The following is a 27,797-nucleotide window of genomic DNA, read 5'->3' on the forward strand; positions in this document are numbered from 1 at the left end:
TCCTCATAAGATATCTTCTCTCGTCTTACCAAGTACACTTTTGAATAGCATGCAAGAGGTCATACAAATATTAAACCACACTTTATAGAATTGCTACATGCTCTGAAATTGATGCTTTCATCTTTTTCCTTACTGCTCCAGGAAGTTTTCCTCAATAATTTCCTATATATAAGTCATCCGAGGTCGGAAGGGTGGTAGGGAGCGGGGGGCACATAAACATGAGTTGATTCTATGGCCTGCATATTGTCTTCATCTCTGCTGAAAACACTTGAACTATGTTATAAATTCCTTTCTATTGAAAGCATATTGTATCCATTTAGGTCAAACTCTTGAACTGCTTTGTAAATTTTCTATATTAGTCTTCTCCTACCAGTTCTTTATATATATGGGCAATCAATAGCTATTTGTTACTCATCCATGGAAGATTAGAAGGTTCATTGGCTTGGGAACAGACAATAATATATTTGAGTCCAGCCTCTATTACATAACGACTGTGTGATTTTGAGCAAGTTGCTTCTTTCAATCACCATTTTACCTGTTAAATACCTACAATAATACAGGAAGTCCTTACTTAATGTCATAGACAGATTCTGAGACTTTAAGCAAAATGACATATAATGTAAGCAATTTTATCATAGACTTTGATATAAACAACTGTTATAAACAAGAGTTAAGTTCCTATGACATCTCATCAACATTATAATGAAACAACATTGAACAAAATGGTGTTATTTGAGGATCTACTGTACCTACCTCATATTTTATGATCTAATAGGTAACAGATATAATGTATCCTATAGAGTGCATCATAGATTCTTAATGTGTCAGCCACTTTCTTTCCATTGCTTTTTGATTATTTCATGGGCAGCTATTCCCTTTCATCATACTTGTAGCCTTTTTATAAACAATGGAGACATCTTGTCTTTGTTTGCATTATATACGCTTTAATTTTCATATAAATCATTTCATTTTTTATTAAATAAGAACCAGCTCTTTTATTCAGTCTGAATTAGTAGTTATTAGCCTTCATTAAAGTTCTATACATCTGAGAAACATTATACATTCCCATCAATAACTATTGTTCTCCTATTGAGATTCTCACCTGAGAGTGGGATTTGGCATGGAGAAAAAATATATACTCCGTGAAAAAGCAGATGAGGAGCTCCAAAAAGGGAGAGCAGCATGTGTAGTTTGAAAAGCCCTCCAGGTGATTTAGAGATCTACTCCCAATTATAGACTATTGCTTCCCCTTTTCCTCGTCCTCACTGAGATCCCTAGATACTATTAGTAAATGTTCTGATGCATGTATTACTGACAGTAAAATAAACTCTTTTATTTTTTCTTCTTTTTCTTCTTTGAGGCAAGTCATCACTCACTAACAATCCTTTTTTTCTATTAAAATTGTTCTAAGCTGCTTTTTTCTTTTTCTATTTTCAAATCTGACAATGGTCTGACCTCATTTGCTTTTTGAGCCAGGCAGATTTCTTTTTCTATTTCTTTAATCAATTTCTTTAGTTTAAGCTTAATGTTAATTTTATGTACTTTGTATTCAAATGTTCATCTTCAGTTGAATTCATTGTGACAATGACTGTAATTATTACATTTTATTTTTCAGCCCTTTGGTATCACTTACTAATGTAATGCACTTGCTGGCAAACAAAGACATGTTTCAGTTGTTCTTCATTAATTCTGATCCTTATTTGCAAATTGAGTTTGCACATACTGACTACAGGATGGCCATGAGATACAGCAGCCTTAGTATAATACCTCTTCGCATTACTGTTCTAAAGAAATGTGTGTTAGATATTTAACAGGCTTCATTTAGTTATAACAGTTTAAATACCCAAACTGTCTTTACAAAAAGGAATTTAGTGGCTCATGAGATATGAGAAGCTCAGAGATTTGAAAGAAGAGCCAACGGGAATGAAGACAATTCTGAGATCTGCAGTGACTAGAACTAATAACTCATTCCTTTTGCCTTGTCCCTTCTATAGCTACCCATCTGTCATCTCTTCTTGTCTTTGAGAGGTTTTATTCTTTCCCACCAGAATCAATATTATCTTGCCCTCTCATTCATCTCCTACCAGCTCCACAACCCAGATACAATTCACCTTCATATACAGCTCCTGACAGAATAATTCCCAGGAAGCCTCTGATTGGCTCAGTGTGGGTCACTTACCCTTCTTTGGACTAAATCATTTTAGACGGGAGAATGCAGCAATACAATTTGTAACATGTTCACCCTTGTAGATACAAGGCAGAGTACCATGAAAAGAAGGCCTACAGAATCACTTGATTGAAAATGGAGAGAATAAATTCTCAAGGATGAAGGAACCACATTAGACAAACAACATCATGTCCACCACTGATATTAATCATAGATGTGAAAGTTCACATTAAATTATATGGCGTGAGGCCTTCAACTTTTCTGACAAGAATTAGACAAAAGGATACTTGGCTAAAATATACTATTTTAATTGACATTTTATTTCTTCAAGGAAACAATTTCAACTTTGTTACAGTCAAGAAAGAGCATAGGTATTTTCCAAATGAAAACAGAGTTTAATTCAAAGTTATATTAAATTAAGGTGAATTTCTCTTAAAAAAAAATGACTAGTGGTCAAATATGGTCTCATTAACAAGGTAACCAGAAGGCTATGCACAAAGACCAGCGTACTTTGAAAGAAGCCTATGCTTTGGTGTAGAGGCCAGATCCAAGGGAGGCTTAAAGAGTCCTACAAATATTACAGTTCTGAACCAGCGGCACTCGGCAAATAACGCAGTGCAGATTAAAATTAGTTTCTCTGCCAATGTTTTGAGCAAAATAATGAAATGTTTTGAGCATTAGATGACTAGGTACAGCCAAGGCTTATCTTTCTCACATCCCAAACCTATAAGAAGTTGAGAATAACATTAACAAGATAACAAAACATCTCTTGAGTTGTGACTTAAAGTAAAAGAAACTGATTCTGGCTGCTCAAAGTGTCGTCCACAGACTGGCAGCATTGACATTCCCAGGGAGAACCTTTGGCCCTGAAGACAAGACTTCCAACAACTTTAAAAATTTGAGAAGCACTGATCTAGAGTAAACCTATGAAAGCATCAACCAGAAGGCAGGTTATGTTGTTATGTCAAGCAATCTAAACTAAATGTAAACACTGGGAAATGGCTTTGGCCAGCCTGACGAAAAACAATCAGAAGAATGGTGTTTCCTACATTAGACTTCAGGTCTCAAAAGGCAGAGTTCTAAACAGAAACAAATCCCCCCGTCTCAAATAACAGTGGCCATTATTACTAAGACTACATTTATATGAGGACACACCTACAAACTGAAATGGGGAACCTCAGTAACAGTATCTTTGAGTGGGAAGCTCTATTCCTGTATGTGTATGTAGACACATTCTCACACGTGCATGCATGCCTGGGCTTGTTGTCAGTGTGTCTGTCTGACGTTTCTGCCATCTTCCTGTTGCTTCTCCCACCCCATCTCCTAGATGTTCTCCATAACTGACATCTTCTGGCACAACTTTCCCTTCAACTTCTCCTGCCAGGAAGAAATAAAAACAAGGAGATTTGGCTAATAATGCTTCCTCAATTTATATTTTGTTACATTCAAGGAACAAGTGTAGGTACTTTCTAAATCAAAACACAGTTTAACCGACTACAATTCAAATCAAAGTTATGATAAATGAAGGTATATTTCCCTTAAAAAATGACTAGTGGACAATCATCTTTAAAATGCTATGCTCTTTTAATTTAAAACATTAAAAATATATATGTATATATATTTGCATTACTCATCTTTGGAGATCAAGAAAATGAAAAATAACTGATTTTTTCATCCCATCTATAAAGCATTTATTTCAAACTTGTGCATTTATTTAAATCTAAACTGGAGTCCAAACACACTAGCATTAAAATACATTGCTAATTGCAATATTAAAATATAATTTTCATCATTTATTTTTAATAAATTTCTTTAGAACACCTGTCATTAAAAGAAAAAACTATATAGACCGAATGAAAAGAGAAAGGGTCCTTAGTTATAAATATTTTACAATAAACTTTAACAGATCCAGTTATCATTAAGATTCTATCAAAAAGCAAACAGGTTAGGGCAAATAGACCTGCCCAACTTGTTAACTAATCCCTGGCTCAAACAGGTGTTGCTATTGCTGTAGGAAAAGCTATAATATATGATACTATATATTAGCATGTAGTACTCCATAAAATTGGCAGAAATTTCAGGTAGAAACAAAGAACCATAATTCTCCTCCATCGACACCCAAGGAAATGAAATTTTCCCACCATGAAACAAGTTTGAGCTCCTGCCAGTCTATCATATTAAGCTGTAATTGACCTACGACATAAAGATCTAATAGGAGGGAACACATGCATATAAGTACAGACAAGATGATATTACAAGATTTCAACCTTGTGGCTGCCTTCTGAAGTGAAGTTCAGAGTTAAGTAGACTGTATCTATCACAATAGCCTGTGTTGGTAGGAGAAATTAAAGGAACATAAACCTTCTGGTATATACAATAACTTTTCTTCCTCTTTGGTTGTGAGGGAGCCAAGTCTAAGAACAGAGAATAAAGATCTGGTCCGGAATCTTTTTTTATCAAACTGGCAAGCAATGCAGTTCACAGATGGGGGCTTTGCCACTTCTCTCACACCTTTATTCAGTAACAGCTGAGCTGATTCATTCTGCACCTGCCACAGCTTCTGGAGAAGTTTCAGAGGAAGGCCAAAGAACATTAAAATATAGCTGACTAGCCAGAAGAAAATGAAGATTATTATATCTTTAATGGGTAGAAAATATTATCTCATTGAAACTTTCTTTTACACACGGTTGTTTCTTCAATGCTTAAAGTTTGTAAAAGAAAATAATAAAAAGTCATATAGTTTTCTTGAGCATGGAAGCAAAGCTTAGCATGGTTGATTGTTTCTTGTTTGCTTTTCTGATTGTTCATAACTAATATTTTTCTCTAAAAACTTATTCTAAAAAATTTTGATAATACTAATATGCTAAAAAAGAATCTATTATCCTACCACTCAGAGATAACTACATTGTGTTGGACAACTTCATAAACTTTCTATCTATGCACAGATTTTTTTAAGTGGCTCCTACTATACATAGTAGATTGTAATATGATTTTTAATATTTAGTGGTATACATCTATAATGTCATTTTAATGGCTGCCTGATATGACATCAAGTGGAGTATAATTTAGCTAAGTAATTACCTATGTTAGACATTTAGTTCATTTCCAATTATTTACTATCACAAATAACATTGTAATGAACTTGCTTGTACATAGCGCTTTGTACTCTCTGTCCTAGGAGTAAAATTATTAAGTTAAAAGGAATGCATATTTCAACATACAAGTTGGTTTTGAGGTAAACTTTTCCTTATCACTATATAAATTGCTTCTCACTTCCCAAGAAATGGGTTGCTCTCAACCAATGGTGGCCAGGGTGGGTTGAAAGAACAAAATATATTTATAGTACATTTAGAGGGTCTCAGATGAAAGGCTACTCATCACTGATATTTCTACTCACCCTTTTTGAACCTTATGTTCTTAATATGATTAGGAAAAATCCAAGTAGTCTCCCTTAACTTTGAAGGTGGTATGAAGGGTAAGTCTCATGCAGTACCAGCTAGATAATTTGCAGAGCTCACTGCAAAATGAAAATGAAGAACCCCTTGTTCAAAAATTTTTGAGAATGTCAAGACAGCAACAGTAGAGCATTAAACAAAGCATGGACTCTTCTGAGCACAGGGCCCTGTGCAACTGCACATGTCTCAGGTACACAAAGTGGCCCTCGTCTCATGCTCACCTGGGAGTCACCTTCCTGATCACTTGGTCATGTACTGCCAATTGTCAGACCTACAGTTTTATATCTCAGAAATTCATATTCTTGAACTTCTTTTGCAATTGCTGATATAACCATTTGTTACTTCCCCTTAATTATATCACATCACACTTTCCATATACTTTACACAGAGAAAAACATCATTCTAATTCTATAAACAAATAATGTCTTCATCTGTCAGTGAGCAGTTTAAATTTACAACAAACACACTTAACCTAGTAAAGATGAGGCTTTCATAAAAATAACATTGAAACACAAACCTCATTCACTAATGCTATTATTCCACACCCTAAAAGTTTTTGTATGTTAATAAGTACAGTTTCAAATCAACAAACACAACATATTTTTTTTTTAAGTTTTTAATTTAAAAAGTTCTGCTCTGTGTGTTCACATTGAATTAAAGAACTCAATGCAAAACTAAAGGAAATCAGGCAATGGTCTGAAATTCAGCAGCCAAGAGATATTTTATATGCAATGCCACTTTTTCTACTGCTTTTGGCCTGGTTTCCATGGAAATGTATATTTGCTGCAAGCCAAGATTTTTTGTGGTCTTAACTACAGAAAGAAAAAAAAAGTAGAAATAAATGCAGAGAGATAGTCAGAAGAAATGTTAATCTAAAATATGGGTGATGAAGCCTTAGAAAGTGAATGAAATTCCGACTGGCCCATCAAGTCCTGAATACTCTGTGAGTAAACCAATTTCTGAACATGGGTACATTAGCACAAATGTGTTAAAATAGGTTTTAGGTATAATCTTAGCCTTTGATTATTTATTCATTAAATAGAGCTATATTGGATGCCTACTATATACCAGACATCATGTTATGTGCTAGGGTTACAGAGGTGATTAGTTTATTTTTATGTCTGGCAAAAAAAGGTTAAAGAAGTTAACTTATTCAACATTCAACAAAGAATTATAGGGCATTTTCTTAGTGTTGGGCTCAGGAGAATACAAAAACAAATATGAAAACAAGTAAGACCGTAAGAGTATAAAATGGAATGGTGAAGATGTAGAGCACTCAGAATTACAATTTAATGCAATAGGATAAGGCTCCACTGAACAGGCTATAGCTTTCCACAGGTATATTCCATACAATTTAATGCAAAATATGAAAGTACTCTAAATTTGGTTTTAACTATAGGATGCAAAAAAAAAAAAAACTGAGTTGCATGAGTAAGTAATATAAGAGAAAATGAGAGAGTAAAGAAGTAGACAAATAATTTAGCAGCGGGGAAAGAGAGAACGTAAGGGAAAAAATTCTAGGAGAAGGGCAGAGAAGAAGAGAAATAAAGAGTAAAGGACTAAGACAAACTATTATAAAGAACCAGAGATAATAGGGTCAATTTCTTCAAGAAAGAGAGAAATGTAAAAAGATGGAGGTTTGTGAAACAGCATTAGAACAAAAACAGGATAGTGAGCTTATTCTATAATTTCCTGGGTTCATCGTGTAATAGATCGAATTAGGACCAATCTTCAGGGAGGGACAGCTGTGGAAATGCTCTCCAGTTCTTGGAAGGCAATGGTCCCATATGGAGTATGTAGGATGATAGCACATAGAACAGGAGGCATGCAGGATACACAATCGAAAAATTGCATTCTTTGTAACTGCCAACTTTTACACCTTTGTTTGGTCTAACAAAAGTAATTTGTCCAAAGAGTGATTTAGAATAAAATCTATGTCAAATTTTTTCCTATTAGGATTTTTTTTTTATTATCAGAAGCAGATTTGAAACACAACCTTTATTATTTAAAATCAAATCAAATATTTAATACTTTTATGATGAGTGCCATCATAGCTGTCCTAGATATAGAAAAGCACTTGTTCATGGACCAAGTAGTTACCAAGGAGATTGAATCAATAAATATATCATTTGTTAAAGATGCCAAGATTTCTTATGAAATATGATATTGGCAGACAGCTCATTTTGGATTGTTACTTGGGTTTGCATTTAAAACCATGTTAGCAGACTGATCTCTACAATTTCTGTCTAAACACTCCTTACTCAGATGCTTCAAGAATATGTGTTCACACTATTATCTAAAAACCACTACCTCAATAGAGAGAACTACTTCTAGTCAGAAAATTCAAACAAGCCAAAGATGAGTCAGTCTTTTTTTTTTTATAAATGTATATTAGACCAGGATGGAGATTTAAACACTAATGAATAATGTTTTATCACTATGATGCTTAGCAGTGAACTCATAACCAGGTATAAACTCTAGAAATTAAAATATGATTTAAAAAAAATCTTGACTTTATATTTCAAAAATAACCTAACACTGCTGTTCTCTGGATGAGAAGAAGATGAATCCTAAGGCTAGAGAGTATTACAGTAATTACAGCCTACCACACAATGTGGTTATCTTTCCTATTTATACCAGCCACACACATACCACCTCGCTACCACCACTGCCACCCTTTGCTAGTTTTAGTTTCTCTTTGGTCTACAACAGATTAGCTTCTCATAAAACACATCCATGATAGTCACTACTTTCACTGAAATAAAGTTTTGTTCTGTGACAAACTAAATACTGTAATTTATAACACACTGAAAGAGCTCTGGATGAGTCTAACACATTTGGACTCTAAAAGCAACTTCAGATTGTTCCAACTTGGTAGAGCAGAAAATGTGAACACTGGAGTGTGTATCTGATCTTTGACCAAAGCAAACAGAATCTTTTGCAACATTCAAACAGCAGTCTGCAGAGTCACAGGCCTAATGGTTGCAGAAAAAAACCTCCCAGAGCATCCTTTAATCTAAATACAGAAATGAAATGAAATGTTTGTCATCCCACATATACACACAAATGTTTCTATCATAGTGGATTTCCTATAAAGCAAGTGCTTATGGCATCAGGTAATTGTGACACTATCTTAGAAATGCTCATCCTTTAAGTCTTTTGTTGGCTTTGTGCTCACATCTCTTGTAGGAACTTTTCTCTGTTAAACCATTTTTATTTCCAACTGCCCACCAACTATTTAAGAAATGTCCAGTTATGCAAACTCACTATAGAAAACCATCTTTCGTTTCTCCTCTTAGAATTCAAAGTACTTTTGTTTAAGTCCTATCAGTATTATTATTATTGGATCCAAAAATACAAACCTTTTAAACATAGGGAGAGAGGGTTGAGCTGGAGGGTGGAAGTCAGGGAGAGGCTCCTTTCTTGGTAATCTTAGCTGCACATGTCAAGATTTTTGGAGGTTGTGCTGCTTAAATTTTGGAAGGAAACACTTGTACTCATCTCCTTCATGATGATGATTTGAAGAATTAACCATAGAGATCCTTCACCCTGAAAAATATCCCTAGGGTTTCTCAAAAAGAAAAGGCTTATGAAAGTGAGTAGTTATTTTTCACTGTCTCTCAACCCATAATGCAGAAAGTTCTCATGTCTGGTTTGCAAATTGCATTTGCTGAATTTCTGTGGCAGCCTGTCAGACAAAGAAAGAAGGGGTTTTGTAAACTGAGATTAACTAAATAGTGTGGTCTAATCCCGCCTAGTTTGTGTTTATGCATGCTTCATTGTGGGATTTACAGCCTTAGCTCATGGAAAGACAGAATAAACGCAATGAACACAAAGAATCCAGGCTTTGTGTTTCTGGAATTAGGATCAGGTTCAGGTGGGAATCCATTGGAAGATTTATCTGAAAACAAGATATAGAAATAGAGAAAGATAGAAAAAAGTCAAACTTCCTCTTGGCTTTCATCAATATCCCTTAAATTTATCTCAAAAAAGAAAGAGCAACATCCTGACATATGCTCACTATAATAACGGACACACTGACAGACATCTTTGATAGAAAGTAGTTCTCAGTCTTGTTCTTTCCCTACAATGGTTTCCTCCCTTTCTGACCCTAATTCCCTGCTACTAGAAGCTCTAACCCAGTGCTACAGGTCTATTTTTTTCTCTGCCATGCATCTGGAAGATTCTTGTACTTATAACCCATCAGGCTTGTCAGTGAAGACATGGCAGTAATTGACAGAGGGCAGTGACTATGTCCTGAAAGGTTAAGAGTAGAATGTAAGCTATGTCTAAAATGTTCCCACCAAGTCTATTCTGCCTTATTAAGCTATTTCAAAGAATGCATTCATTCTTCTCCACACCAGATCAAGTTGACTGATAAGGTGCTTTTATTATTTCTTCTCACCTGGATAAGAAGGGGTATATTTGTTATGAGAGGTCCTTTTGTTGGACGGGTATATGTCCTTTGTGTTCATGTTTTCCTTTGGTCCTTCATTGCTTCCTGGATTTTATAAGCTTTCACCTTGGGAGAGCTGAGGACAGCTGGAGAGCAGGATGGTAATACTTTTAGCCACACAAAAGTGGTAGGATATGACACTATAGGAAAGAAGCAAAAAAAAAAAAAAAAAAAAAAAAAACCCTACATATTTGTGCCCTTATTGCATTCTTACCTCATAAATGATCTTGTCAGTGATATAATAAAGCTGGAAGAAAAAGGAGCAAATTTGCTTTGTTTAATATTGTGAAAATAATATAAAATAATCTGAGGAACATACAGAAATCTTTATGAACTAGACCAGCCATTAGAAATTGCACTAAATAATATCCCATAATGTAAAATACTACATAGCCTTTAAAATGCATGAAGAACCAGGACATTTACATTTAACAATACAGAAAAATGTTCCCATTATATGCTTAAGTAAAAAATATAAGTGAGAAAACAGTTTGTCAGCCTCTGAACAAAACATGACATTGAAAAATTCACTTATCTTTGCTCCAACTTGAAATCCCATTCAAATTACAGTAAAACTTTTTTCTAAGGTATAAATCCAAAAAGACAAAGCAAAATGGAAAGTAAATAACAACTGATTAGAAATATTAACTAATATTAGAAACTGGAAAGTGGATGAAGGAGCAATAACTGGCCAGGTAGAATAGAGGAGATAGAAACTCAAGTGACTATAGAATTAGCCAGGATCATCCAATTTTAAGGTATATTAAATTCAGTACATATAATGTTGATAGGTAGATGACAGATAGATGATTGATAGATAGATAAATAGATAGAGAGAGAGAGATGATAGATTGATTCATGCTTTAGGTATCACAAATCCTCAACTGAAAATAGTTTATACAGTGAATTTTAAATTTTTAGGCTAGCGTACTTTATAAAACAATTTGAAAAATTATGTATCCTCACACTTTTAAGTTGACATTTAAAATTTTTATCATAAATTTATTTGCAAAGTATATATCTTGCATATTATGAATATTTGTGTATTTTAAAAATTTTAAATCCAAAATTTGAATGTATGCAATTGAATTTTAATATTATTTTAATTTTATGGCCACTGTCATCCATTTTAAAACCATATTACCATGGTCCTCCTTAATAATCATTCTTTTTCTCTCTCGAATTTGTGTTTTTATTATACCTCCTTCACAGCTGTTATAATGAAGTATGTACTTTTATGTTTCAAAATCTTTTACTGATATTCTATCCTAATTCTCCACAGCAAAAATATATTAAACATTTTAAATATAAAAATTAATTTCCTGATACCACAAAGCTCTAAGAAATTAAATATATTCTAGTTGAGTTATTATGTCAAATATTATTACTGCATGAGCAGTCAAAATTTTACAAAGTTTTAAATTATTATAAATTTTTGTAACTATTAAACATAAAAAGTAAAATTATATTGAAAATACAATTCTTAATCAGCTAAATGGGGGATTTATTTTGATACCACAATTAAAGTAGGCTTCCTGGGGTTATATTAAGCCTTGGGCAAAGAACCTCAGTAAGATTTGAAATGAGTGAGTGATAAATCTCTCCTTTACAAAATGGAAAAGAGGTAATTTTGAAAGAGAAGGTGGGAAAGGAGAATCACCACATCATCTTCATTTCATGTGTGCTCCAAAGGCCAATTAATTTTAGGGAAGAGTTTTTAAAGGTACTGAGGCCCTGGAAATTGATTTCTTTAAAGCTAACTGTGCCCATTTACCGCTTGAAAAGTCCTAGACTACAGGGTACTGGCACTTTGTTTGAAAACCACTGGCTTAAATAATAAGATATTTTATCTCACAGAACAATAAGAGCAGAGATAAGCTACCTCAAGTTTGGTTAATTTAGCAACCCAATTATGTCATCAAGGACTCAAGTTATCTCTAACTTTCTACTCTGCCATCTTTAGTATAAACACTTTCCTTTTAAGCTAGCATCCCTCCTGGCTGCAAGATGAGAACTGTACATGCGGGCCACACACAGATATGAAAATGTCCAAAGAAAGAAATAAGTCAGCTGATCCTGTATGTGTCTCTTAGAAAAGAGAACACTTTTCCTGAAATGCCAAGCCAAGTTCTCCTCATGTCTCATTGGTCAGATTAGCATCACATGCTTAAGGCACTTGTTAACAAAGGAAACGACCATGATTGGCTTGGATATTTCAAAATCTACCCCCAGGACTGATGATGGGGTCAGTCTCTCCCTCCAAAGCACAGGGCTATGGGGAAGAGGGAGGATACCTGAACAGACTTGAGATGCTGAAGGAAGGATGCAGGGATTTGGGGGTGTACCCTGGATAAACAATCAACAGTATCTCCAAAAATGTACATTTTTAACACCAAGAAGGAAAAACATTAGAATGTTTACATCGGTGAGTGGTTTTTACTTTCTTCTTTTTGCTTATTTCTATTTAAATGTTTGCTCTAGAACTTGTAATAAGAAACACAAGATGATAAAATTTTTGCCAAAATACTTGATAGATGAGACAGAATTTGGGTGAAGGCAAAACTATCACAGGCGAAAGGTAAATTAGGCCCACTGCTCTGTGCCTATGTGTAAATATTTTCTATCAGGTTTTGCAGACCTGGTAAAAGTATACTTCTGCCTTTTTAAAGGAAAGGCACATAGTTTTGTCAATGTTGATCTACAAAGCTGGAAAGGATGATGAAAAGTCACCTAGTCTACATTCGGGACTAAACAAGTCCAGTGAAATAAAAAAAAAAAAATTACTGGGTTTCTGAAAGTTATCTAGAGCAGATTTCAAAGCTTTTGTCTATTCTAGGTTCTAAAATCTTTATAATCAGATTGTTAATGTATCTGTCAACCAGTGAACATTAGGGCATGAAGTAAATAAGATAAGGTCTCAGAAAGTGCACAAATGAAACCAGATTAATAAAAATAATTTCCATATAAATGACTAGTGCCGTGTACCATCAGTAAAATGGTAAGGAGCACAAAGGAAAGAGTGAGCACTCGACACAAAGGGCTGGGGAATATTTGGGTTCTAACGTTTCCACCGACAGCAAAGAGAGTGCCCAACAGCGGGTGGCAAAGCAGACAGACAATAAAAAGAAGCTATGCTTTACCTAGTGCATACTCTATGCCAAGCATGGTGCTTTAGGTACATCAACTCATTTGATGCCCCCTAAACCCTAAAGTGGTGAAACTGAAACAAAGAACAAGTTAATGACTCACCTAAAATCAAGTAGCAGGTATGTATCAGAACTGAGATTTGAAACCAGGCAGTATTCATGACTTTTAAATACTACTATATTGTACAACTATGCTAGGGTAGAAGATATATGGAGACAGTGTGTGGCACATTGAGAAAAAAAAAAATGATGTAATAACTAGGTGGACCAGGGTTTGAATCCTGGTTGTATCACATGATCTTGAGCTAGCTATCCCCTTAATCTCTCTAAGAATTTTTTTTTCTCCTCAATAAAATGGGACAATAAAAACTACTTGAAGAAAGACCTTATGAGGTTTAGAGCTATGTCCATGCAGCAACTAAGCCAAGAACCTAGCCCAGAGAAGACATCAATAAACTATTCTGTAAAAAGCACTCGAAACAGCACAGCTTTGAGTTGATGAGCACTGTTGAAATACAGATGAGATTAAATAGGACGCCAGCTATCACAAAAGTTCATCCAGATACTGAGGTCCTGTAACAAAAGCTATTTAAAGCACAAAGTGCCAATCTATAAAAACATAATACACTTTTCTATATCTCAGTAATGACAGTAAAAGTACATGAACATCAAAAATTAAAAATCAATAGGTAATCATGAATGTTTTAAGAAAGAAGCAGGAATTTAAGATTATTATATATTAAAATACTATACTCAAATTTACCTTGCAAATCTACCCAATATGTTGCCCTACTACTAGACCAAAACTACCCCAACCTTGTCCACCCACAAAATAAAACCCAAAGAATCAATGATGGGAACCACAGGCAAAGTGAAATATGTTGTTACACTTATTGTCCATATAAGGAATAGAAACCTCAAAAACTTATGCAGGTACATGGCATCTCCTTTTCCCGCCCTCAGAGAAATAATGAAGTAACAATTTTACCATTTTCTATAAAATTTTAATGGATAACATAAAAGAAATTTGAATAAATAAATTAGTAGAATGTTCACGGATTTATGTTTTTAAAAACGACAAGATATTTTTGCCTATCAAATTGACAAAGATTATAGAGTGGTACCACTACCATCTTCTTTAGGATTTGAGGCCCTTTTAATCAAAAGAAAATTAAAAAGAAAACACAAATTCATCTCTATGAGCATTGACGAACATGAACTCAAACAGCTCTATCATCAATGTTCCACTGCAGGGACATTCTACTTAAGCTCCATTCAGGGTTCTTAAAATCAAGACCAGTGATTTCTAATCCCTTCTTCTCCTGGTAAATCTCACAGCAGCGAGCACTGACATTTTTCATTGTTCCAATGACTTACAAATTACATTCAAAATGAGAGACATCTTTCCCAAAAATAACCAAACAACAACAAAAAAAAACTACCCAATATGCTGCCCTACTGAGTCTCTCAAAGGTCTTTGAATGCGAAATGTCAGAGTGACATTTTCCATGCTTATTTCTCCAACTTTCTCTTGCTACAAAATTACACGTACACGCACATGCATGAGTGTACACACATACACACACACACACGCACACACACAAGCTCTAAAAAATAGTCTTGGTTCTCATCAGAGCTCCATATTGAGTTAGCTGAGTGTCCGCAAGCTTTATCTGCTAGTCAGTTTTATCACCCACTCAGCACTCCAAATCAATCATCATCAGGTGACTTGCTTTGCTCTTTCTGAGCATTCTTAGTGAGCATTTAGCAGTGAAGGTGACTCTTGACAAGCTAACTAATCTCTAAGTGGTCAACAAACTACCTCTGTCATAGTGTCTTATGCTCAGTTCACCTTGGCTAAGACTTGATACTAATCAGACAGAGAGTTTAGTTAATAATAAGATTTACTATTTGGTGAACACCTACAATTTGTGAAGAACTGTCCTGACTACTTTCTAAATGAAATCTCATCAAACCTCACTTAAACCCATTGAGTCCCATATTATTCTACAGAAGATAACTGAGGCCCACAGAAGGTAAGCAATGAATGAGCCTACATTCAACTATCTGGGAAATAAAGGATCTGAACTCAAGTCTGCCTGACCACAGTCCATCTCTTAACCCCTTCGCCAAATCACCTTTCCAACCTTTTGCACTCAAATGTTCTGCTTTCAGCCTCTGTGTGAAAGAAACCAGAAAGAACCGACTCCAAAATACAAATAAAATGTAAGGGTCTACAACTCCTGTGACTTATTTTTTCTTTAATTAAAAGGATATAGTTATTGCCTTTACCCCCTTTTTCCCCCCATGGTTCAGAAAAACTTCCTCCAATGAGTATAGCTGGATGATTTGAACATAAAAGCTAAATTTATTTCAGCATATTTTCTCAGCTCTAAAATGTACTATTTATTCAAGAAAAATTCCTTGATGAGGAGGACAATTAATTGTCATATTTATTTTGAAATTAGTTGTAAAATAATACATGTGTTTGGAAATCAAAAAAAATATGGTAAATAACACGATAAAATTTAATAATGGCTACTTTAACATGACTTTAGTTTGCAAACTGTCTGCGTGCTCCTTGAAAAACTTTGTTTTACTCTTCATGAATTCTAAATACATAACTGTAGAATAAGTACTCGAAGGAATAAACATATTCTAGATAAAAATTATTTCATAAATCAAATCATTTTGAAGGGAATTTAACATGAACAGAAATTTAAACTGTCAAACTTTTTTTATTTTAGTCATTTTATTAGGTATGAAATTATATCTCATTATGGTTTCATATTGCATTTTCCAATCCCTAGTAATATTGAACTCCTTTTTATATTCTTCTTGGTCATTCTTTTATCTTTAGTGAAGTGCTTGTTCAGGACTTTGTCCATAGTTATTGAATTGTGTTTTCATTGTCAATTTGTAGAAAATCTTTATCTATTCTGTATGTGAGTCCTTTGTCAGATATATGGATTGTGAATATTTTCTACCAGTCTATGTTTCACTTATTCATTGTTTTTGTGATGTCTTTGCTAAATATTATTACTTTTGATAAAGTTTGTTTTATGAATTTTTTTCTTTCATAATTTATGCTTTTTGTGTCCTAAGAAATTTTTCTTGCCTCGAGGTCACAAAGATATTCTATTGTGTTTTCTTCCAGATATTTTAAGATTCTAGCTTTTACATGTGAGTCTATGATCCATCTCAAATTCGTTTTTATTTTAATGTGACATAGAGGCTGAGGTTCACATTTTTTAGATGAATATCACGATTTGTTGAAAAGACTTTCCTTTGCCAAGTGAATTTCCCTCTGACTGGGTGCTTGATGGAATAGCAACTGACTACGTATGAATCTATTTCTGAGTTCTATTCTGTTTCATTGGTCTATTTATTCTTATATCAGTACCTCAGTGTCTTGATTATTTTAGCTTTATAATGTATTTTAAAATTAGGTAGTATAACTCTTTGTACATTGTGCTTCAAGATTGTTTTGTCTATGCTAGATTCTTCGTATTTCCACATAAATTTTAGAATTTGTCAACTTATTTAAAAGTTTTAGAATATATTATTTCTTTCAAGAAATTTTTTTGGACTGTGACAGATTGAGTTGAATCAGTGTGGGGGAAATGGACATCTTAATGATACTGAGTCTAATAATCCACAAACTTACTATGTCCCTATTAACTTAGGATTTTCTTTCATTTCTCTTAGTAACATTTTATAACTTTCAGAAGGGTCTAATACATTTTTCAGTAGATTTATTTTCAGGTATTTGGTTTTGTTTTGGGGGTTTTAGAGTATTGTTTTTTCAAATGGTTTTTTTACATTAAATTTATTGGGATGACATTGGTTATATAAAATTATATAGGTTTCAAGTGTGCATTTCAATAATACATCATTTGTATATTTTATTGTGTGTTCACCACTCAAACAAATCTCTTTCTGTCACCATATATTTGACCCCCTTTACCTTTATGTACCTCTTCCTCTCTCCTTTTCCCTGGTAACCACTAAACTATTGTCTCTACCTATGAGTTTTTGTTTCTTTGTCTTGTTCATTTGATGCTTTCAGTTTTATGTCTCACATATGAGTGAAATAACATGGTTCTCAACTTTTTCTGTCTGATTTTACTTAGCATGATTATCTCAAGATCCATCTATGTTGTCTCAAATGGCATTATTTAATCTTTTCTTATGACTGAGTAATATAGGTATTATTTCTCAAATTTTGCTTTCCAATCATTAACTGCTAGTATATAATAGTTCAGTTGATTATTTTATAACAATCTTAAATTCTACAATTGGGTTAAATTAACTTATTAGTTCTTGTAGTCCTTTCATAGATTCTATAAAATTTTCTTTATACATAATCATATTATCTGCAAATAAAAACAGTGTTACTTCTTCCTTTCAAATCTGTATGTTTTTTTCTTTCTCTTTCTGTATTATACTGGCTAGAATTTCAGAACTATGTTGAATGGAAGTGGTAAGAATGAACATCCTTGCCTATATCTCAATATTAGGCAAAACTGTTTAGTATTTTACATTAAATAAAATATAACTTTAGGTTTTTTATAGATGACTTTATCAGCTTAATAAAGTTTTATTTTATTTCTAATTAGCCAAGAATTTTTTTTACCATGAAAGGATGTTGACTTTTGTACTAGATGGATACATCTTTCTTTTATTCTTGAAATTCAAAAGTCAGGGTATTTTTTTTTTATTAATTTTATCTAACAGTCCATGAGCTCTTGTAATCAGAAAACAAACAATAATGAAGGGCACATTCAAAGAGCTAAATGTAGAATTTGAAACTGTATCAGCAAATATAACATCAAGGAAAAAGGTGATTAGCCATTAGGTATATCTATGGAAATATGTAACAAAATTCCTACAACATATTTGAAAGATGCCTAGATAGCAAAAAAAAGATAGTTTTGCAATCTACCAGGGTATAATTTCTCAGTCAATATTATTAAAACGGTCATTTTCCTAAGGTGATATTAAATTGTAATTTGTCAGTAGTCAAGTCAATTTTGTACACATTTTAAAAGATGCAACAAAATATTACATTGCTTTCTTTTACAAAGTCATTATTTGGTGTATGTTTATTTATTTTTTTAATTTTTTGCTTTTTGTTAAATTTTATTTTATTATTAGTTTCAAGTATACAGTACATTGGTTAGACATTTATGTAGTTTATAAAATGATCCCCCTAATTGCTCTTTCTCTCCTCTGGCTCTCCATCTAGTGATTACATTAATGCTAACTGCATTCCCTATGCCGTGTTCCCCATCTCTGTGACCATCTATCAAATGCTAATTTGTACTTCTTTAACCCTTCATCCCATTCTCCCAGGCCCCCAACCCCTCCATCACCAGATTGTCCTCTATATTTGTGAGTCTGGTTTTGATTAGTTTGTCCTTTTTGTTTCTTAGATTCTGCATATAAATGAAATCATATGGTATTTATCTTCCTCTGTCTAATTTATTTCATTCAGCATAATAACCTCTAGATCCATCCATGTCATTGCAAATGGTAGGATTTCATTTTTTTAAATGGCTGAGTAATATTCCATTGTATATATGAACCATAACTTCTTTACCCAGTCTTCTGTTGATGGGCATTTAGTTTGCTTCCATATCCTGGCTATTGTAAATTATGCTGCCATGAACATAGGAGTGCATAGATCTTTACAAATTATTGTTTTGATTTTCTTTGGATAAATACCCGGAAGTGCAATTGCTAGGTCAAAGGTATATACATTTTCAATTTTGGTGTAGCTTTTAATTCAATGTTCTACTTCTTGTATCATTATACATTTCTAGGAATTCAATTAAACTAGTAGATTACTTATTTTTGAAATTTCATTTAAATATTCTTTTTGATCCTAAAGCGATATGTTTTCACAATTTAATGAAGAAATCCCTGCTTCGTGCTTAAGTAAGAGGAAATGAAATTAAAGGTATAGTTAGTTATTCTGTGCCCAGTATATAAATGGCTTTAATAGTCAAACCAAAATAAGCAGAGATGCTCTGTCCTCTATCTTACAAACCAGTAAGCTGCCTCTACCAAGGTATTTGGTTAGCCATGAAAAGGCCTCATGAAATCACAAGAAAATCATAAGATCTAAAATCTCACAATTGAAATCAATCTTTGGGAGTAACACATTTTCTTAGGAAGCCTCTTTCAGAATACACATGTCATTATGAAGGGCTAATTAAACTGAAGCTACTACCTTAAAATGTGGTCTCACTGATTATGTCAGCAACTTTTTACCCTATGAAGCAATAAGCAACAGACTAGAAGAACATTACATAGGAAAACTAAGTACTGAAGAATAGGAGAATGATTTTAAATTAGAAAAGCATATCGGTAAGAGAAAACAAGTGCTCTCTCCTTTAGAATGCACAGACTCAGCAGACATGCAATATTTATTTTTAGGGTGGATGAGCATATCCTGGGGGCTAGGACACACAGAGGAGGCCTGGCTTCTCAACAGACTATGGCTCACCATTCCAGAAGGTGAACGGTCCCCACAAAGCAGAGTCAAGAGGAGATTGGGGATGGAACCCTGAATAAGATTGAAAGAGTAAAAATAAACTTTGCTGACCATAACAGCTTATCTAAGCCAGTCCCACAGACTTTACTTTTCACTTAAAAATAAATCTTTATTACCAAATAAATATTTCAAAGCAAATCTAAGTTATCTGCAGAATATTTTGAATACAGAAAGAAAGGTGACCCATTTCCAGGGGCTGCCCCCACATACCTCACCTCTGACCTATCATGTTTTCTTCTCTCTTTTGACCTTCGACAACTATAATTAGAATCACTTTTTTGAATAAGAATGTTGTTCCTCAATTTCAACCACGAAGAAAGAAATAATCTCAAAAACCTTAATGTTAATATCAGATATACATAATGTTGCTTAAATGTGTGCAAATATAAAACCAGGGATAAGTATTTTATATTTATAACTCTTATGAAACTATAGAGTCAAATAACTTTATAATTTATATTAAGTTAAATGAAATAATAAACCAGTGAAAATCAAATTTACAACAGTAATATAAAGAGATGGCCAGTAATTGCTATCCAAAACAGCAACAGAGTATTAAATCCTATGGCAATGTGTTCTTTTGAGTTCAGGGGCCTGAAATATAGGGCACTGAACGGTTTCTCAATTTCTCCATCATTCATCTCTACGTAAAGTACTATGAATCCTCTAGAGAAAATATGTATCTCAGTCTATAATCCCGAATATGTATGCTAGAAATTAAAATTTTAATCTCTATAACTTGAATTCTTTTCTGACTTTAAGCCCTCATTCCATTCTAAACACAAATGAAACCTTAAACTTCCAGAAGACCACCCTCTAGAATAGTGGTACAGGGTACGTCCTTGTGCCAGTGTATTGAGACAGGGAGAGGGACCCAACTCTTGAACATCGGTCCTCACTGATTGCCACTGGAATGTCTATCACTCCTTTCTGCTTGATCCCTAACAGGCAGCTGTACCTGTGTCATGCTTTGAGGCAAAGGAATTCTTTCTGAAGCTATGTATGGTTCCACTTCCCCCTATACAGCCTATTCTTGAGGAAACACTTCTCCATAGCAACACTACTGGAGAGTCATGTTCAGCTTCATAGCTGTTTTTTATTTGTTTGTTTCCCCTCCCCCACCCCACCTCCAATTCAGAGAGCCAGAAGATTCTGAATTCTGACCTGGAGGAAGCACTGAGAAAAAATATGTACAGAGAAAGAGAGAAAGTCAAAGAGACAAATGACTGGCCATCTTGAGAAAAAGACAACTTTAGTCCATATCCCATTTCTACTATATTGGCTATGTGATTTGCCATCGAGCTCCAGGTTCTTCACCTTTAAAATGAGTAACAATAAGCTTCTGGTCAAGATGGCAGAGCAGGTAAATGCTATGCTTGCCTCCTCTCACAACCACATCAAAATTACCACTAAACTGTAGAACGACCATCGTTGAGAATCACCACCTAAAGTCTAGCTGAACAGAAGTCCTATAACTAAGAACATACAGAAGAAGACACCTTAAGACTGGTAGGAAGGATGGAGATGCTGAACAGGCTGGTCCCACACCCATATGTAGCAGTTAAAAATCAGGAGGGATATCTCAGCTGCAGAGTTCCCTCTTGAGGAGCAAAGGGTCCAAGCCCCACACCAAGCTTTTCAGGCCAGGGTCCAGTGCTAGGAAGAGAATTCTCCAGAACTTCTGGCTGTGAAAATAAGTGGAGATTATGACTGAGTGAGACAGAGGGCTGCTGGAGTCCTAGGCATTCCTCTTAAAGGGCCTGTGCACAGATTTGCTTGCTGACAGACACACTTGCTCTGAACTCCAGTACTAGGACAGTAGTGTGAAAGATGCCAAGGACATATGGGGAGGAACTGAATTGTCTGGCTTCAGGGCGAGGGCTAGAGGGGCAGCTTCCTCCTACACAGAAGTGTTGGCAAAGGCCATTGTTTCTTTGTTGAGCCCTCCCTCAACCCAGCATGCAGAAACACAGGCAGGCACCATATTGGAGTCTCCATCAATCTAGCTAACTCCTTTTTTCCTGCCCTGATGATTCCCTGAGACCCTACTCCATTTAACCTGTGGTCCCACCCAAGCCACTTCCAGTAGCTTTGCCATACAAATGGCCTATCTTGGCTCATGCTGAGGACTTTTCAAAAATTTTTTAAAGGTTCACAAACCCCAGACAAGTAGCATCTGGCCTCAGCATGCCCTGTACCTCTTACTAAGCAGCCCTAACTCCAGCACTAGTGGCAGCTGGCCTCAGTATTCAGCTTAGTTTTTCCCAGGTACCGCCAAGCCCAGTACAAGTGGTAACCATCTGCAGATCACTTTGTTGCTCATACCAAGTAGCCTCATGCAGGGCACAGACAGTGGCTGATCTTGGCCTACAACAGAGACCCTCTGAAGAGGCCGCAGAACCAACACACCTGGTTGTCACCTTCAGACCACACCAGAGCACCACCCTACCTCCTCTAAAAATAACATACCCAAAAGGCAGATTGGGCAGGCACCAGAGCCCTGCTAAAGCAAATCCTATTCCATAGGGTCAGCCCCTGCACAATAGCTCCTCCACTGTAGTCAGAGCCCATCCTGACAACCAATCAGCCTAAGGGTTAATCCCTCACATTGATGTGCAAACAGCAGCCAAGGCTCAACTACAACATGAAGGTACATGTGACCCACACAAGGGACATACCTGGAACACTCAGCTTAGGTGATCAGGGAGACTACGCCAATGGCTCCACAGAACATCTAATACATAAGGCCACTCTACTAAGACCAGGAGAGATAGCCGCTCTACCTAATACAAAGAAGCAAAAACAAGGAGGAAGCCAAAATGAGGAGACAAAGAAACACATCCTAAATGAAAGAATAAAACATATTTTCATAAAAAGAACTAAACAAAGGAAAACAAGCTATCTACCAGACACAGAGTTCAAAACACTGGTCATAAAGACACTTTATGATCTCAGTGAGAACTTCAATAAAGAGAAAGGAAACCTAAAAATGGAGATAAAAACATAAAAAGGAACCAATTAGAAATGAAGAATACAATAACTGAAATAAATATCTTAGGAGGAAATAACAGTAGATTAGATGAAGCAGAGTATCGAATCAGTAAGTTAGAAGATAAGGTAGCAGAAAACATCCAATCAGAATAGCAACAAGAAAAAAGAATTTCAAAAAATGAAGATAGTTTAAGGGGCCTCTGGGACAATATCAAGTGTACCAACATTCACATCATAGTGATACCAGAAGGAAAAGAGAGAGAGCAAGGAATTGAAAAACCTATTGAAAGAAATATTAACAGAAAACTCCCCTAACTGGGCAAAGGAAATACACATACAAGCCCAAGAAGCACAGAGAGTCTCAAACAAAGTGAATCCAAAGAGGTCCACACCAAGACACATCATAATTAAAATGCTAAAGTTTAAAGATAAAGAGAGGATCTTAAAAGCAGCAAGAGAAAAGCAGTTAGTTACCTACAAGGGAGCTTCCATAAGACTCTCAGCTGATTTCTCAACAAAAATTTTGTAGACCAGATGGGACTGGCACAAAATATTAAAAGTGACAAAAAGCAAGGACCTACAACCAAGATTACTCTACCCAGCAAAGCTACCATTTAGAATCAAAGGACAGAAAAAGAGCTTCCCAGACAACAGCAACAAAAAAAGCTAAAGGAGTTCATCACCACCAAATTAGTATTACAAGAAATATTAAAGGGGCTTCTTTAAGAAGAAGAAGAAAAAAGATCAAAACTATGAATCATAGAATGAAAACAACTACATATCTATCAATTACTTTAAACGTAAATGGATTAAATGTTCTAATCAAAAGATATAGAGTGGCTTAATGGATAAAAAAACAAGATCCTTAAATATGCTGCCTACAAGAGACTCATTTCAGATCAAAAGACAAACACAGACTGAAAATAAAGGAATGGAAAATGATATTTCATGAAAATAAAAATGAAAAAAGAAATGCAGAGGTGGCAATAGTTATGCCAGACAAAATAGATTTTAAAACAAAGGCTATAACAAAAGACAAAGAAAGACCCAGTTATCCCACTTCTGGATATTTATCCAAATAAACCTCAAAACACTACTTTGAAGGGACATGTGTATTTATTTATATATGTTCTTTGCAGAATTATTTACAATAGCCAAGGTAAGGAGGTAACCTGAGTGTCCATCAATAGATGAGTGGATAAACAAGAGGTGGTACATATACAATGGAATATTACTCAGCCATAAAAAAAAAAAGAATAAAATCTTGTCATCTGCAACAACATAGATGGACCTAGAGGGTATTATGCTGAGGGGAATAAGTCAGATAGAAGAAAACAAATATCTTATGATTTCACTTATATGTATAATCTAAAGAACAAAATAAACAAAAGAGAAACAAACTCATAGATACAGACGACATTTTGATGGTTGCCCAATGGGAGGAGGGTTGGGAGGGTGAGTGAAAATGGAGAAGGGTTTAAGAAATACAAATTGGTAGTTACAAAATAGTCAAGGGAAAATTAAGTATAACATAAGAAATGTAGTCAATAATGTTGTAATAACTCTGTATGGTGTCAGATGGGTATTAGAATCATCAGGTGATCACTTCATAAGTTATATAAATGTCTAATCACTATGTTGTTCACCTGAAGTTAATATAATATTGTGTGTCAACTGTAATTGAAAATTAAAAATTACTAAAAATAAAATTACAAAAAGTGAGATCATACATGTAATGATCCTGGCACAGTGTAGTAGTTTAAAAAAAGTGTAACTTTTATTATTGCTCTGAACTTCAAAGTACAAACATTGTCACCTAAGCTCCTAAAAGCTTCTGTGAGCAATATTTAAGCTGTGGAGAATTAAAGCCAGATTCACAGTATCTATGTAGTAAATACAGAATTGATACATAGCATGCTCTTCCTGCCTTCAAGTGCTTAATTCAAAGAACTCTAGACTTTAAATTACAATTTTTGAAATTTGAAAGGTATAGAAAAACTAGAAATCAAAGGCCTGAGTTCTCACCTGTGATTTATAAGTTAATCAGTTTACTGCCCTGAGTCTCACAATACTCTTTGAGACAGAGATAATGTTTTCTATTACACCTACTTCAAGAATTATTATAAACTCACATAGGCCCTGGGACATTAATAAATGTAAGTTATTATTACAGTTTTCAAAATCAAAGTGATATCTTGTCTAATTCCCTCACTTTACAGATGACCAAATAGAATCTCAGAGAGGTTTTATAAGTATCTAATAACATAAAGTTAGAGCTGGGACTTGCACTGAGGACTAAAGGTGCCTCTTACTCAGGTTGCCAGCATCAGCCATCCCCAAACTACCTCCTCTCCTTCCTCTCTCCTCTCTCTCCTTCCCTCTCTCTCATTACAAATACAGAGTACCGTGTAAACACTGAAAATTAATCTAGAATTCTTGTTTAAAATGCTGAGGTGGTAGACTAGGAAAGTAATCAGAGTTTAGGGTCAGGGAAGGATTTATAAAGATATCTCCCCAGAGCAGGTGCCCTGGAGCTCACAGGATCTTATTTCAATTCCCTGTCCAGTGCCATTGTTCAAGAGCACGTGAATAAACTGCCCAGCACTCAGCACTCCCTGGGACCTCTTTAAAGGGCTCCCACCCACCCCCAACCCCCCACCACACACACACACACACTGCCAGAGAAGGCTAATTAGTGAGCCTATCTCAGATCCTTTACTGGAAAGTTTCAGAGAGCTGTGCACTTTGTGGACCTATCAATCGTTTCCCACTTTTCATGAGGTGGCTTATTTCAGTCCATGTGACACCCTGACACCTCTGCTCACTCATGAAAACCTTCACTCCAGCTCATTTGGGCCCTGTTTACAGGAGAAGGTTTTATTCTCAGGACTTTTGACTTGAAGTACTATTTGAAAAGACTCAGCTCATAAAGTCTTACGGTTCCTTTGTTGGCCTTATCATGACCTGAACATTTTGTTAACAAAGCACCCTGTTAATGTTTTGACCACGAGAACTAATGTGCTTAGGGCTGACAGTGTTGCCAAAGTGGTGCTTGCTCCTAAAAAGGGAAAGTTTTAATTCTATTTTCAAAATAAGTCATCTTACCCCAGCTATATTAGGAAATGTCATCAGTCAGTCCAGGAAGCCTGCAGTGTGTGGGTGAGTGGTGTTTGGGGGAGAAGGGGCGGGTGTGAATTTCCTATTTGTTAAGGCTTTCTAATGTCATAAACCTCACCTCGCTGTAGGGGGCAGGTGTAGTCCCACTTATATGAAGGACAATGGCTCCAGTTAAAACGGGCTTGAAATTGGCTTTTTAATTACAGTCTATATAAAGGCACGCTCAGTGGACGCAGCCAGGCTGATACCTAATGACTGGGCAGAGATTGCAAAATAACAAAGGTGATCTGAGGGTTAAAAGACACAGACATTGATTCAGTTCATTTTTTGGACAAAGTCACTCTCAGCTTAGGACATCCCCAGAGTACTAAGAGTCCTAAACATGATTCCTATAAGAGTGAATTTTTAAAATTGTCTGCCTACCTGCACCGGGAATGAAGGTAGTGATCTCCATCTCACTCTCAAGTCAGGAGGAAAGGTTTTGCCACATTGCAGGTGCTCAAGAGCAGGCGCTTACTCAGCAGAGGAGCTATACTATGGACGGGGGACGGGGAGGATGACTTCAGCAGCCACACATTTCTCAAGCACAGATTGCGTAAGAGGAGATGACAAAAAGAGTGCACGAACAAGAGATTGCTGGTGGCCTTCAACAAGGTAGGGAGAGTCTAAATTCTCTTGAGGAAAAGACAACTAGGAAGTGGAAGAAAAGGGAAGGAAGCAAGATCAAGACAGCCAGGCACTGGGCATAAATAAACTTATTTAACCCTTCTGCTCTGTGGGGATTTGAAGATTATCCAAAGATATTTCTACCTCTCTAAACAAAATCTTTTCCTTCCCAGCAAAGTTTCCCCCCAATCCTTAAAAATCATATTCTTTGCTTCTCTTTTGTAGAAAGTTTCTCAACCCATTCCACTTTGATGAACCTGTATATTCTAGAGTCTGTGTCAGTATGTAACACTTCATTATATAAAGTTATAAAAGCTTTCATGTTTTATATGCTTTATTTATGAGTTGTCTCCTTTCTTATTTTCATTAGTTTGTAAATTCATGAATAATAGGAATTGTCCTTCATTTCTTCTAACTTTCCCTCCTTACCCCAAGGAGCTTGCTCTTAGACTATCTGTTGTCTGACAGAATGACTTGCTACGTTCTTAGCAGATTGCATTCCTTACCTCTAAGTATTGACAAAAAAAAAAAAAAAAGTCATTAAAATAAAGAAATCAGTGAAGGAAAGAAAATAAGAGTAGTGAGAACTTTGGCTCAGTAAGCTGTCTCAGTTGCCTCAGTTCTCCTGAAAAGAGGCTAGATCCCAAACATTCTCAACTCACAGGTATTGACATCAGTCCCAGTCCTGGGAAACACTGCCTTCTCCACTCCCAGAGTCCACATGGCTGACGATATTTTCTATTAACTACCACAATCATGACCCCACTGGAACAATGGTGCCCTTCTCTTTTAGGTCAGAGTTCACCTTGGTCAATTTACATTCCTGAACCTTTTAAGGATAAGTCTTCTTGCTCCATGGTCCAACTTACAAAGCACTTTGATAGGTAGGAATCTGTATTAAGATGAAAATAGCTGATAATGACCCAAGCATGACTCAAGATGCCTACACTAGACAAATTTCTCCATCACTGGAATCAACCAAACAGAAATTGGGTGATAATACTTAGCAAGACAATGGTCAGGGGAATTCAAATATAGGGACAGGAATGGGACTATAGGTCATCACATGCACTTAAACTATTAGGCCTTTGAATTATGAACCTTTCTAACAAAAAGAAGATACAGGATTTAGATGAGACATTTCTACTAGCTCAGTCACTACGCCAGAGGGAAATTTCACCCAGACACAAAACCTAAGTTCAAAGTAGTAATTCAAAGAAGTAATTGAAGATGAGAACAG

The 27,797-nt window shown here is 35.3% G+C and overlaps 1 long non-coding RNA gene across 1 annotated transcript in view; it reads right to left on the reverse strand.

The window, feature by feature from the left end:
• Window positions 1-2,542: 2,542 nt before the first annotated feature.
• LOC111738765 overlaps window positions 2,543-27,797 on the reverse strand; it is a 39,745-nt gene continuing 14,490 nt past the window's right edge. The window contains exons 2-5 of the long non-coding RNA XR_002779971.1: window positions 10,028-10,218; window positions 8,985-9,171; window positions 5,565-5,684; window positions 2,543-3,544 (exon numbers count right to left, since the gene is read on the reverse strand). This is a non-coding gene — a long non-coding RNA (uncharacterized LOC111738765). The remainder of the gene's footprint in view (window positions 3,545-5,564; window positions 5,685-8,984; window positions 9,172-10,027; window positions 10,219-27,797) is intronic.

This window comes from Pteropus vampyrus, unplaced genomic scaffold (assembly GCF_000151845.1).
Source record: "Pteropus vampyrus isolate Shadow unplaced genomic scaffold, Pvam_2.0 Scaffold43, whole genome shotgun sequence".
NCBI classification, from domain to species: Eukaryota; Metazoa; Chordata; class Mammalia; order Chiroptera; family Pteropodidae; genus Pteropus; species Pteropus vampyrus.